Genomic DNA, 14,949 nt, shown 5'->3' with positions numbered 1-14,949 from the left:
TTCTGCTGGGGATCACTCAAAATAAATGAAGGTACAGTGAGAAACCTGAATTACATAAATTGAGTCATGTGGCTCTAAGGAATCTCTTATGTACAGTAATAACCGTATGTCTTTCAACAACACATGCAATGGTAGGAACTTCCTCAACTAAGAAAAATAATAAAATGAGGCTTTTTGAGAGCACCACTTCCTGCCCCCACCCCCAGCCGCGTGATAAGGTTGGCAAGTTCGTCTGGCCTGATGCCTCGACGGGCTCTGTCCTGTGGCTGTGCATGGCCCCTGCAGAGTGTTTTGGGCATCAAAGATGGCTGAAGTCTGAATGGTCTTCCGCTCTCAGCAGTCCAAGCTCCATCTTTCAGACACAGGCCTCCCACAAGTGCCCAGGCTTCTGTGTTCAGTAAGCCCGCATCTTTCTGTCTCTAACAGCTACCGTTAAAACTGCTGGGCAAGGGAGCCCCCAAATGGAGTTTATTTCCTATTCCCTCAAACCCAAACCCCAGTTTACTCTCTTCTGGGTGTTGCAATAAGTAATGTCACAACAGAGGCACAGCCCAGGGAAGGAGAAAGACTGAAAGGATGTAGTTAGTTCTTCTTTTTAACAAACATAGCATTCTGCCACAGAACGGCATTGTTTAACTTGTCCGCAAGAGTGCTAGATTTGTGAATGGATTTATTTACAAGTCCCCCAGTTCCCTATGGGACTAACATCAGAATCAGAAGTGAAATATGAGGACATCCCAAAACAAAGTTACCCTCTGACTCATGAGCCCACCAGGCAATGAAATAGCAGAAAACTGGGGCAATTGAGGACATAAAAATAATACAACTCATAAAAGGAAACAGATAAGATCTCTTCACTGCAAGTTTATCCTTCATTCGGTAAAACTTTGTGTGAGCATAAAGGGATAAGGGTCGAACAATCAGGTAATACAAGCAAAGAGCCTACCAGCAAAGCCCATGACTAGTTTAACGAGGCTAAGACCACCAGTAGATTTTAGGAGCCTTATTTCAAGTTTTACTTCTATAAACGCATATGTGGTAATTGCACGTTAATCTCACTTTTCTGAATGCATACGGCACTCACTATGCCCCACTCATCTGGGTGTTTAATCAAGTAGCTGTAGGCATGGCTTCTGCAATCTATTTCTTTTACATTTCCTATTTTCCTTCCAGTATAAAAACATCATAGCTAATATTTCCTGTTCTTGGATGCTGTTGGGATTGCTGTTTCCCAATAACACTCTCTCCTCCTACCCTTACCCTTTCTAAAATCACCGAATAGCTAGGCACTCCAATATTATAAAGCTCCAAATATTTTCAGAAAGACATTTGAATGCATTAATGCTTTCAAAGATATTTTCAGTTCATCTGATCAACTCTGGTTCCACTTCCTCCACTTGTTCACTTTTGTCACTGTTCTGTAGCTGGATTTGTGGTCATTCCAGGAGTTCTGCAGCGAATTTGGACTCTCCAACCTCTGCTCCAGCCTACTTGTTCAATATCCCCTATCCCTGTCATTCATGGCGCCCCATCCTTCAGTGGTGGATCCTAAAAACCACAAGGCCTTCCCTATCTGTCAAACAGTTTTAGAATGAAAGTCTCTCTGGACCTTCAGTTTACGTACTTTCCCAGCAGGGCAATGAGCATGCGTAGGGGATTTGTACACCTCACAGTGAACTTGCTTGTTATGCGTATGTCGAATTCCTAACAATCTTTCAAAATACAGTTTTCTGTTCACATTGCCATCGCAGAGACTGCTACTTTCATAAACTATATAGTTATAAATTGTATTTTGAGAGTAAATAACCCCAGAAGTCTTACTTGTGTTACTAATCTTTAGTCTGGACTTTCAAGTAATATTCTGAATTCAGGTGCAAGACCACTGAATACACAACCTAGCCTGTGAAACAACTTTAAAAATCACTCCTGAAAAAAAAATTAAATAGTTCAGAACAAACTGGCCTGAAATAAGGGACTCTGAATTTCAAACCTAAAAGGTACTTTGTTGGCTACTGGTTCAATTCAAATATTGAGGAAGAAAAACGGGCAAAGACATTCTCCACTTCCACAGGCAAGGCGCATAAAAGACCACAGGTGCAAATGTTCTCCAGACAACTTCCACCCAAACCCCTGACTTCCCACAGAGAGCAAAGTGCGAGGGGAAAGAAAGCACCCATTTTTGAGTATAACGACCGATATCCTAGACTTCCCTCCAAGAATGAGGCTGCCCCAGCTTAACACAATGTTACTGGCACTTCAGAATCACATGGGGGGCTTTAATAAAAATACCGATGCCTGGGCCCTAATTCTGGGGATATGAATTTAACTGATCTGGGACGGAGGCCCGGGCATCAGAATTTTAAAAGTCATAAAGTGATTCTCATGTACATCAGAGCTGAGAGCTTCTGGAACCTGTCCCTTCTCACAAATAACCGCGGCATGACAATTACTACTACAATGGGACAGTCAAGCTCTCGGCTCTCGGGGCCTCCAGGCTCCACCTTCACTTCCCAAAGAAAACCCAGTCGTCCCCAGAGTCACCTCGTGGACGCGTGGCTTGCTGATCCTGGGCGGTGGGACAGCAGGGACCTATTTCCTGTGGGTCGAGAATGGGAGTAACTGTTGCCCGGGCGACTAGCAGGCGCTTCCGATTGGTTTAGGTAGTCACTGCGCGCCGGAAGTCCCGCCCCGCCCCGCCCCGCGCCCTGGGTGACGACACTTTCGTGGCGCCTTTTGCACCACGTTGTGGGGCGGGCCCAGGGCGAGAGTCCACGGAACGGCTGGTGGCAGGTGCTGGGTGCGGAGGACTTAACCTGCAGCGCCCTGATCGCGGCACTAGAATTTGGCCCCAGACCAGCGCCCGCGTCGGGCGGCTGTTTCTGTGCCGAAGGGTTAGCGGGGTGAGAAGACAAGGGGCGTTCTGCACGGCCCAGGTCCCTGTAATAGTTCCTTGGCTTTTGACATTTCGCTCTTCTCTCAAGGGAGAGTGGTCGTGGCTCAGGGAAACGGCCAGGCTTTGGAAATAGCTACCCAAATCTGAGTATGAGCGCGATGCTAGCACTTAGTTTATTAACCTCCGCCAGCCTCAGCTCGTGAATAATATGTGAATAATACCTAGTGCACAATGCCCGGTGCGTTAGAGCAAACAAATAGTGCCCACTAACATTATTTTTTTATCATCACAATCATTGTCAGCAATACTTTCCCTGTTAGTGTCTCAGAGGATTCAGTAATAACCAAGTATAAACCACTCGAAGTCTAAGCATATTTTTCTCGGGTATCTTGGCAAACTATGGCAAAATCCTTAAAAGAGGGTGTACTTTAGTCCTAAAATTTTCACTTCTGGGAAATTATTCCAAGAAAAAACAGATGTAAACTGGATGCTCATTGCAGAATTATTTTAAGAAGTGGAAACTGGAAACAAGAGGAGATGGCTAAGTCAGGCTAGTTAATGTCATGGACATAATTACCGTGCTCTTCTTGCACTACAGAAGAGTCAAATAGCACAGACGAATATTAACTTTAACAAAAATGTACTGGACGCCTACTGTATTCAACACGTGTGGCTGCTCACAGCTCAAAGTGTAGCTGAACTGAGATGTGCTGTAACGGTACGCAGTGGATTCTGAAGAAGTAGTTTGAGAAGAAGAGGATAAAAATCTCATTTTTTAATAGTGAGAGCATGTTAGGGAAGAGCTATTTAGGTAAAATATAAGATTAAAATTAATTCTACCTATATCTTTTTACTTTATTTAACACAGCTAGTAGAACATTTAAAATTATAAATGTGGCAGGAATGATATGTTTATGTGTGCCTATTGCATAATGTTGCTCTATTTACCAGGTATGCAGTGGTGAACAAGACATTTTTTCACCTCAGAACATTAACACTCTTCAGTAGACCATACACAATACACAGAGTATAAGTGCACATCGTGGTAAGTTATATGAAGGAAATCTATTAGGGTAATGGCCAGAAAGTGTATATTGAGGGGGATTATTTTAGACAAGGTTCCTCCTCGACTGTTTAAAAAATGGGCCCTGGCTGGTGTGGCTCAGTGGATTGAGCGCCGGCCTGCAAACCAAAGAGTCACCAGTTTGATTCCCATTCACAGCACATGCCTGGATTGCACGCTAGGTCCCCAGTTGGGGGCGCAGGAGAGGCAACCACACATGGATGTTTCTCTCCCTCTCTTTCTCCCTCCCTTCCCCTCCCTAAAAATAAATAAAATCTTTTAAAAATGGATGGGGGGGATGAAATATCTATGAATAGAATGGGGGTAGGGAATAGAATGGGGTGTAGTGGCTTCTGGGAAAAGTCACGTATGGGAAGAGTCAGGTATGGAGTGAAGCTGATAAATCAATGGGGGCCTGTTAAAATAGTTGCCTTAGGGAAGAGGCTGCCATCAGGGGAGGAAGGAAAGCGAGAAGAAGAGGGGTAAGATAGGAGGGAGAAAATGCTGAAGGGCTCCTGGGAAAGGCAGAGCAAGCAGGCTAGAGTAAATACATTTCGGGTAGAGCAGTTGCGGGAGTACTATGAGTGTGTACTACGGTGCCGTGAATGTGTATATATTCTATCTCTCTGGGTGGAAGGTGTCCAGAGTAGTAAGGTAGATCCACTGGGCCAGGGACTCAGATTCCACCTATTTTGCAGCTTCCTGCTCCCTGGTTTATAGCCTTGGCCCACATGGCCCAAGATGGCACACCATTGTACCTTCCTTCCAGCCAGTGGGAAGAGAGGTATGGGAAGCCCTTGCATGCCCCGTCCTTCTAAGGTAGCATTTCTCCACCTTGGCACAATTTACATGTGAAGCTGTATAATTCTGTGTTTGGGGGCTCTCTTGTGCATCCGTAGGATGATTAGCAGCATCCCTGGGCTCTACCCACTAGATGCTAGTAGCACCCCTCAGTTGAGACAATTAAAAATGTCCCAGACAATGCCAAATGTCCCTAGAGGCAAAGCCATCCCCAGTTGAGAACCATTGCTTTAAGAGTATTCCCCAGAAGTCTCCAACAGCATTTCTGCTTAAATCCCACTCATGGCCAGAGCTTCATCACTTGACCTTCCTAAGGGTAGTGGAGTCTTGGAAGTGTGTGCTGGCCAGGTTCCCAGCTAAATGTTAGCTAAAGAAGAAGGCAAGAAGCTAGCAGATTCTTCCCCATCCTTGTTGCTACAGGGAGTGGAAATTCTGTAGCTGACTGAGAAGGTGGCCCTGTTCTTTTTATCTTCCAGGCAAAGTGTTAGTCATTAATCCTTTTAATTCACTTGCATGAAAATACTGCCAGTGGGGAACACTAAGCACGGAAAAGTGACAATCCGTTTTGAAAAGGATGGGCATTTGTTACCCCAGGCAGCTGGGCAGGGTGAGTGAGAGACTGGATTGTGAAATGGAGGCTGGAGAAGTTTGGATTTTCATGTGTTTTAGTGCCATCCTGTGGCAGTTTATAAACCCTACCATTCCTCACGCTATTGTGTGGTATATTCTTTGATTTGTTTTAGACGTTAACCTTAAATAATAAATAGCCCTTATATGGATTTTAGCCAGGCTCTGTGGCCAGGTGGCTCAGTTGCTGGGGCATCTCCCCTGTACCGATAGGTTGTGGGTTTGATCCCCGGTTGGGGCACACAGGGGAGGCAACCAATGAATGTTTCTTTCTCTCTGTCTCGAAATTAATAAACCTATCCTGGGGTGAGGATTTAAAAAAGAAGAGAAAAGGTCCTTGCAGGTAAGGAGCTCTTCAAAGCAGGGTCGCCCACCCTCAGCACTATTGACATCTGGGGCCAGATCATTCTTCACTATGAACACTGTCCTGTGCACTGTAGGATGTTCAGCAAAAATTGCCAAATGTCCCCTGGGCAGGGAGGCAAAATTGCTCCTAGTTGAGAACTGTTCCTTTTAACAGAGCTCCTAAAAATCCCACAGTCTAGTAAGACCACAGTGTTTCCTGGGGGTGGGAGAGGGGTGTCTGGGAGAGGTGGACAGTCAGAAGTAGGACAAAACGAGGCTCCAGCCCTGGCTGGTGTGGCTCAGTGGATTGAGCACGGGCCTGCGAACCAATGGGTCGCCGGTTTGATTCCCAGTCACTGCACACACCTCGGTTGCGGGCCAGGTCCCCAGGGGTGGGGGTGGGGGGTGAAAGGCAACCCATACATTGATGTTTCTCTCCCTTTCTTTCTGCCTCCCTTCCCCTCTCTCTCTAAAAGTAAATAAAATCTTTTTAAAAAAGAAAACGAGGCTCCAGCTGCAGCATGACATGTCCTCTTTTTTGTCCTCTGGACAGCTCCTGACAGCTGGACATCAGATTGAGGGAGGTATGCCAAAAGGCCCCGTGAGAGGGTGTAGAGCTTGTTCGAACCCCATGGCAAGGACATCTTCAGAGACCATTATCTAAAGCAGGAAGTAGCGCAGAGTCAGAGTCATCCCAGACTGTGATGCTGGGCCCCCAAGTTCCCCTTAGAGATGTACAGGTGTGGATGACCCTGCCAGGTGCAGGAAGCCATAGCTACTATAATCTGATGGGGCTTTTTAGGTCCTTCCTGCAGCCCTGTGGCACCTGAGTGTTGTGGAGAACCGTCTCCTCGCCTCGGTCACAATGGTAGCACTAGCACAGCGCGAGGTAGCATCCCCTCGCCTCAGTCACATTGGTTACCCAGTTACTTTCAAACTGGGTAAAGGAGAGGTCACTTTCTCAGGAGAATGCCGTCACAGGCAGGGCATCAGGCCCCTCCAGTTTCCCAGCCATTTCCCTTCCTGGCAAACTCCTGCCCCGCCACCCAGACACTCTCTTTCGGTGGATGGCCTCACCTCCTACCAACAAAATGAAGACCAGGTGCAGATTTTGTCACTTCAAAATGTTTCGCCGTCTGAACTCTGTACTGACCGTGCCTCTCATTTTAGAAGACGGCTTTGGCTTTCGCCTAGGCCAACCCATTGTTGTGTTCGTTGCATCCGAGCCCACGTCCCCACAGGCACCTTGCTCCTCAATCACACGCCTCTGTCTTACATCGGTACCTCTCTTTCCCCCCGGCCCCTTTTCCATCAGCGTCAACCTCACCCAGGCTCTCTGATCTTTGCAATAGTTTTGGTTGACTTTTCATCTTACTCCTTACTGTTCTATTTTTCAACTTCTCTTTGTGGTCCTACTTGTGTAAAAAATGCCCTACTTTGATTGCCTTGCCTTCTTTCCTCCCAATCCACTGCCGTTTCTCTTCTAGCACATCCACTACAACACAGCCGCGTCACCGAGGCTGTCTGCCGACTTCTTCCCCTCTACGGTCTAGTATTATTTGGCCTCTGTGCAGTGTTTGATACTACTGACCATGCCCTCTTTCTTTGCAATTAGCACATTGTCCTTCCCCAAATGGCAAAAGTAACATGTGCCTCGTGCACAGAACAAAAAACAAGAAGAAAAACATAAGAACAAAAACACAAATCTCAGAAAACACAGGCGCTTAAGCAAAAAAGAAAACATGGAACAGTCCCATTACTTTAAAGTACCCACTCTTTAGACTATGTCCTTCCAGTCGTGTTCTATACTAACACAGTGAAACGCATACATGCCACTCTCTTGCTTATATACACACATATAAAACCAAACGGTTTCTTGTGACAGATCCCACTGAAACTGTTCCCCAGCGAGCTGACTCAACGATGGAGTTTAGGGTGCAGGATGCTTATTAAGGAATGACCTTGGGACCAAGACCTATGAAAGGGAAACAACAGAAGCGATGGGGTTGACGGGATTTCTCAACTGCCAGAACATGGGCCTTCTGGCCTGGGTGATGCTTTGTGGCGGGGCTGCCACTTGTGCGTGTTGAGCAGCATCCCCGTCCTCCACCCTCTAGATGCCAGTAGCGCGTGCACACACACACACATACACACACATACCTCTCCTCCCCCAGTTATGACAACCCAAAATGTTCCCCCGTTGGCAAGCATGGGGGTGGGCAGCAAAATTGCTCCCCATTGAGAAGCACTGGGGGAGAGAGAAGAGTTGAACTTGGATGTAGCCTAACAACAGTCTTTGCGGACCACAGCATCTCAGGACCAAAAATCGCCCTTCTCAGTCGTCAAAGGTAGGCTGAGATGTCAGGGCCCCTATTCTCTCCTATGGAGCAGGCACTGGATGTGAAGGGGGCGTGCTGTTGGTGATGTGGCTGGAGCAACAGGCGCTTCATTGAAGGGGGTCCCGGGCAATCCGAGTGTGCGTGACGTGCTACTCCAGAATTGTCCATTTGCTTCTCAGCATCTTCCACTCAATGATGAAACTCCTGAGAATTGAGGTCATGCCTTATTTAGTTCTGTGTCAACAAAACATAACATACCAGCTGGGAAGAAACACTGGTTAAATGACCTAATGAAATTAAATGGGAAGATGCTTGTGCTTATTTGGATATTTGCAAACTTAAATACTATAATGAAAGGCTTCATTATGCATTTTCTTGAGACACTCCAAAAAGATTAATGTATATTTACATTATTATATTAAATCATGAGTACTTTTTTTGGAAGTTTCAAGTCACTATCAGCTGATAGACAGTATTGACCTAACCTTTAACAGTATTTTGAATTTTCAGTAGGTGAGATTCCTTATCAGTAATTTATAAAGAGGGTTAGGGGATTGGTATTGCACAGAGCCAACTAATTTATGAAATATTACTCAGAATTCAAGTAATGAAAATTTCTACTTAAATAGATGTTATTGTAACACACTATGTCTATGTTCAGCTATACAAAATAGCACCCATTTCAATCCAGCAGAGGGCACAGCTATACACAGTTATTGATGGAGAAATACTTTCAGAAGCAAATAGGAAGTGCGTTAATCTCACGGCCATACACTATAGTGACATATTATCACATGTAAATGAGTGTAATTACACATTTGAAGTTCAATAATGTGTTGTTTGGAGGCTGCATTTCCAACTCTATTCTTTCACATTTTTTTTTATGTTATATCTTTAACAAGCTCCGGATTAGGTTAATCTCTAAATATTGCCATATGATTTCACTCATATGTGGACTCAAATGGACAAATTGAACTAACAAGTAGATAGAGACAGACTCATAGATACAAGGCTGACGGCTGTTGGAGGAGGGTAGTTGGGAGGCTGGGTGGTGGAAGGACTGAGCAAAAAAGAGAAAAAAAGCCCTCATGGACAGACGATGACACTGTGGTGATAGCCAGCGGGGAGAAGGGGCGGGGGGAGGTAGAGGAGGGTATAAGGGGATAAAAGGTGATGGAAGGAGACTTGACATGGGGCGGTGAACACACAATACAGTGTACACATGATGTGCTGTGGAACTGTGCACCTGAAACCCGTATAGTTTTGTTAAGCAGCGTCACCCCAATAAATTCAATGAAAAGGAAAAAAATAATACTGATAATTCCAACTGGCTAAAATCATTTGAACCCAACAATGTGTAAGGGCCTTTTAGGGCATAATTTCCCATATGGTATGTTTTCTCTTCTCACGAGCTATTTTAAGAATCATGATGTGGAAGCACCGACATATATATGGTGCAGTGTCGGCCTCACCGTTAACGTTAACAGTGCCCCCCTGCGTTTTCAGACTTTGCTTGGCATGGGTATTGTGCATGATGAGCTCCTGTGGTGAAATGGACAAAGGCATGGTCTAGGGGGATGAAAGATTTGGCTTTGTCCCTTACTGGTTGTGACACCTTGGCCAAGTAACTACTTGTCAGAGCCTCTCTGTCTTCATCTGTTAATAGAGGAATGCTAACGCCCACTGGGCCCCCTTCACCGATGGGCGATGGGTGCTCACAGCGTAAGAGCCCTGCGCATTACACGTGAGATGCGAGGCGTCGTCTGGGCCATAGGACAGGACTAACTGAAGCAATGTCATGAAGTGTCCACCAGATGGCGGTCAGTCTCTAGTTTTCTCTGAGTGAAGAATTTGAGGGAATCCCCAGGTTCTTGGTCAATTCAGAGTAGGGGGAGGAAAAGGTCTCTAGAGGTTAGATTTCTGCTATTCTTGGGAGGAGGGCTTTGATTAGCATTCCAACCTTATTTTTACCACAGCCTCATAAAGCTGTTCGCACTTCAGACATGTTTCTTACTTCACTTTAGATGCATTTCTCATTTCATTTTGGGGAATTTGTCCTTTGACAGCAATTCAGAACGATAAAAGGACATAATAGCTCCATATGTATAGATGTTTATTTATTACAGTATTGTTTATGGGTAATTAGTGAAACTGGAAGCAATTTAGGAAGCAATTTGATGGCAGCCATCAAAATGAAAATTGTGACTATTATACAGAGGTACATGGAAAGTAAGTCTGATGAATGGTAAGTAAAATAAAAGCAGAATGAATTTTATATCATGTTAATAACTCTGTCAAAATTGAAAGCACATGTGGCTGGAAAACACAGGCAAGAAAGATGGAACGGCAGTAACCCTGACAGAATTAGCAGTCTGTCTTTCTGTAGCTCTGTATCTCTCTCCCTGTCTGCCTCCCTGACTCTCCTTCCTAAATCTCATCATTGCTATCATACTGCTACTTGTAGAACATGATGCTTCTAAAGAGATTTGCATGCTTTGTTTGAAATTCAGTAATGCCCAATGTTTCCAGCATGTTAGGGAAGAGGTGGCATATTTATTTATTTATTTTATTTTTTAAAGACAGATTTTATTTACTTATTTTGAGAGAGGGGAAGGGAAGGAGAAAGAGAGGGAGAGGAACATCCATGTGTGGTTGCCTCTCGTGAGCCCCCGACTGGGGACCTGGCCCGCAACCCAGGCGTGTGTCCTGACTGGGAATCAAACTGGCAACCGTTTGGTTTGCAGGCTGCTACTCAATCAGAAGTGGCATATTTAAGTGACTTAAATAAGTCATTTAAGTCATTTAAATAAGAATCTGATTTTTTTCTGTTAAAAAATTTTAACTAATCTGATTAAAAATTAAGAGGTTTTTTTTTTCTGATTTTCACTCACTTAAACACAAACACAACACCAGCAAGAGCATTTTGGCTAGAAATCTTTCTAAAGCATAGCGCATACTTTCCTGCCTCCTGCAGAAGTTTCCTGGGCATATCTTACCCTTGTCTTCCTCAGGCTTGCCATGACGACTATCAATTTCTCTCCCGCATTAGAATACAATGTTGTCCTCACGTGCGGTTCAGCCACAGGGTCAATTGCCTCTGCGAGGCCTGATCAAATCTCCTCTGAGTTTTGGTTACTTAATTCTTGTTTTTACAGGCTTTCTTTTTTAGTTGTTTGGTCTGTTTCTCTCTTGCGGTCTCCTAGGTGTCATTTTCATGGTTGCCAGTTTCCCAGCCTTTGGAAGCCTTATTTTTTCTAACCTCGTAACAAATTTGCTGCTTCTAACATGCCTTGTTAGAAAATCACACAATGCAGTTTACTAGAATTATGTGCGGAGAGCTCCAAAGGGCTTTCCACTTCATGTAAGTTTTTGGACCGTGGGGAAACGGCCATATCTATTTTGGTTGCTCAGAAGTGTTTTGACTTATTTCTCAGCTCTTGGCTGCTTCGTGGATATTTGAGGTCTCAGGGAAATGACCTAAGCACAAGGGACATGCTGCTGCAGGGACAATAAAATACTGGCTCTCAGAAACAAAGCACAATAGTAGTAAAGCCAGTTGACCCCAGCCAATCGATGGAAACTGGAAGCAGAGTCAAGCAATCAATAGCCATCAAAAAAACCCCACACTTGCATCTGCTCCATTCTTTCTCCTTGTCACTTCATCCTTTCCATTCATAGACTTCATCCCGGTCCAAATGTATCGCTAGTTTAGGAAGGAGCAATGGAACAAGGAAAAGCAGAAATTATACGAAAATAAATTAGAGAATAATTACTGGCGTGACCCAAGAATCGTTTCTCTTAGCCAACCAATAAACAGCACATATCTTGAACATAAAAGCATATTTTAAACATATAAACCAGGCTATTAGATGCAATGGAGACTCAAAAGTAGACATTTATGTTCCCTCCCCTCATTTTTAAATAAAAGAATTAACTGTAGGATAGAGTGGACCACTTGTGCAATTAAAATCGAATTAAAGGTAATTAAATTAAATTACACATAACTCTCTGGGAATCCAGGTGTTAGATAAATACAGATATTGCCGCTGCCAGTGTCAGTGCTATTTTTAGTTCTGGTATCTAAGGTAAGACTGCAGCCCAACGTTAGCCATCATGGATGTATAGACGCCCTTTGGAAGAGCATTTCTACCACAGTTTATTGGGCTCCACCCCACTCCTTAAAGGTGTTTTTAATCTTCAGGGCTTGGGAAAGCTTTTTATACTTCCCAGCCTTCTTCTTACTCCAAAAAATACCCAACCAAATGGGCAATAACCACAAAACAAAATAAGCAAACTCACCCCTTGTAATGGGACATAATTTTTGGTTTCTTTTGTTTAATTCTGAAGGGCCCTACAGATTCCACAGCTCAGTATGTGAGAAATGACCTACCCTTAGATCCGTGTTTGAGAAATGACCATCTTCTAAAAATCAATGCAAATTGCTGGACAAATTTTGGTCCATGTGATTAGACATGGGCATTGGTATTGCAGAAATGATGAGAAAGCACAGGCTGTCCAGGGAAGGAACGGGCGTATATTTGGAGCGAAGACAGTGTTGTGTCGAATTAGACAAGATTCGCTGGTCTTTGTGATAGAAAGCTAGTTGAGAAAATGGTTATCATTTCCATAGTTTGAAGGCTATCCTAATGAAAACCTACAACGTCCTTTTGTCATCTGAAAAAATCGCATTTTAGAAATTGATGCATCTATTGAATTCCAGATTATTCACAGTAGTAGGGACAAGGTTAAGTTTTATTTTAGCAAAACCACTCAGTCAAACATATTGGAATAATCAAAAAATTGTTTACAGCTTTGAAACCATTCCAAACCATATTTTGCCCAGTAATTTTAAAAATTCTTTTTACGATGTTGTGGAAAAATTATAAAATGATCAATATCCTTTCCATCTTTTTGCTCATTTTCTATTGAAAATGAGAGATGAGATGGCCCAAAAGTTAGGGACTAGAGAATACTTTCCCTTCCGGCCATAGAATGCTGTGAACATCTACAAATTGGATGGTCAGTAGCTCAACGGATGTTGAGAATAGTGTATGTACTCAGTTTATTAAGTAAGCATTTGGTTTTCTGTGAAGCTAAAGAAATGCAATCAATTTAATATGCATAATTGATAAGGCTAGTTTAATTGTTTTTAGCCATGGTTCTTAGCTTTGGATTCATACTAGTAACACTTGGAGAGCTTTTAAAAACCCTAAACCCAGGCCACATCCTAGATCAATTAAATGAGCATCACCTGGGGCTGGGACTCAGCTATCAGTATTTTTAAAGCTCACTGGGTAATTCTAATACAGAGCCAAGTCTGGGAAATACTGCTTTATAGAATATTCCTGCTCACTCTTAGTTAAGTTTAAGTACATTAGGGACTCTTTTTTAAAAAACAATCTTTGATAGTCTGTTTCTTTAACAGTCTTTAGGGACCATTTCTGTTCTGTTTCTTTTCCTTTAAACAAAAGCAAATCATTCGAAAAGAATAATCTTATTTATTTTCTTTTATTCCTTTTTTCTTTCTTTCCTTTTTGGGGGGGTCTTGGTCCTTCTGCCGTATTGATCAATATAGCATAATATATGGCATCAGGTCATCCTGGGTTTGAATACAAGTTGGGCTCTTCCCTAGTTACCATTGATTGGCAATGTATTTAATCTCTAAACTAGGCACACCCTCCCTACTATCTATAGCAGCGATTCTCAACGGCAGGCGATTTTACTCCCTAGCAGACACTTGGCAATGTGGCAGACATTTTTGATCGTTGCCACTTGGGGTTTGCATTTGACATCTGGTGGGTAGAGGCCAGCAGTGTTGCTAAACATCCTACGGCACACAGGACAGCCCCACGGCACAGAATTATTGGCTCCAAATGCCACGAGTGCTGGGGTTAAGGAACCTTCACCAACAGAGTGAGGCTCTGGCATCTGACAGTATGTAATCATATTCTTGCTCCTGTACTTCCTAGCTGTGTAACCTTGAGCAACTTACTATTCCTGCCTGAATCCATCTGAAAATGTAACTATTATTAGCACTCACCTTGGAGTTGATGTGAGGTTTAAATGGGTTAAGGCATGGGGAGCCTTAACACAGTGCCAAGCAGCTATTCATCACCAAAAGATGTCTCCTCTTCTGGAGTGTTTATAGTCCCTTGTCGGGGTCCTTGAGATCACGTTTGGCCATACTCTTGACAATCTCAGCATTAGTATTTCATGACTTGGGGGTAGGAGGGGGAGAGGGGTTGCAGGGTGGAGTTACCTTTGAACATGCACCTGCTTTGGATGACAAGCGGAAATTCAGAGGAGACAGTTCTACAGACACTCTCAATTTCCTTTTCCCACCTTTTGGGTTCCTCTCCCAGTTTACTACTAGAGCTTGACACTGTGTTGAGGTGGACTGTCCAAATAAACAAGTTTGTACTTGCTCAGATAAGTAAAAAAGCATTCTTGTAAGTGCTGATTCTAAGGGAAGAGGGCTTAATAGCAATCAACACAGTTTATTAATAAACTTTATATTTGTTATTCACCAGGGACAGATGGCTACAGGAGTGTGAAACTCGGGAAAGAGTTCTGTGCTGGAAATACATTTGGGAATCATTATTACAGAAGGAGTCAAAATTCTGGGAGACAATAAAAGTGAGAGGCGGGAGAAGGGGGCTCAGGATACAGCCTAAGAAATACCTGCTTGGCTAATATTTATTGCACACCTACTGTGTGCTTGCCAGGCACCTTTGGGGTTATATCTAGGAGTGAAACTGCTACCTCATATGGTAACTCCATGTTTATCCTTTGGAGGAAGTGCAAGAATGCATTCCAAGGCAGTCACACCATTTTACATTCCCATCAGTAATGTGCGAGTTTTTGAATTTCTCAACATCCTT

At 43.7% G+C, this 14,949-nt stretch overlaps 1 protein-coding gene across 2 annotated transcripts in view; it reads right to left on the bottom strand.

Moving 5' to 3' along the window:
- Positions 1-2,633, bottom strand: part of GEMIN8 (gem nuclear organelle associated protein 8) — a 48,964-nt gene extending 46,331 nt beyond the window's left edge. For both annotated transcript variants that reach the window (XR_006656784.3, XM_045203282.3), the window contains exon 1: positions 2,542-2,633. The gene's annotated coding sequence lies outside the window, so the exon portion shown is untranslated. The remainder of the gene's footprint in view (positions 1-2,541) is intronic.
- Positions 2,634-14,949: the final 12,316 nt, after the last annotated feature.

This window comes from Desmodus rotundus, chromosome X (assembly GCF_022682495.2).
Source record: "Desmodus rotundus isolate HL8 chromosome X, HLdesRot8A.1, whole genome shotgun sequence".
NCBI classification, from domain to species: domain Eukaryota; kingdom Metazoa; phylum Chordata; class Mammalia; order Chiroptera; family Phyllostomidae; genus Desmodus; species Desmodus rotundus.
This window is presented reverse-complemented; position numbering and strand designations above follow the sequence as displayed.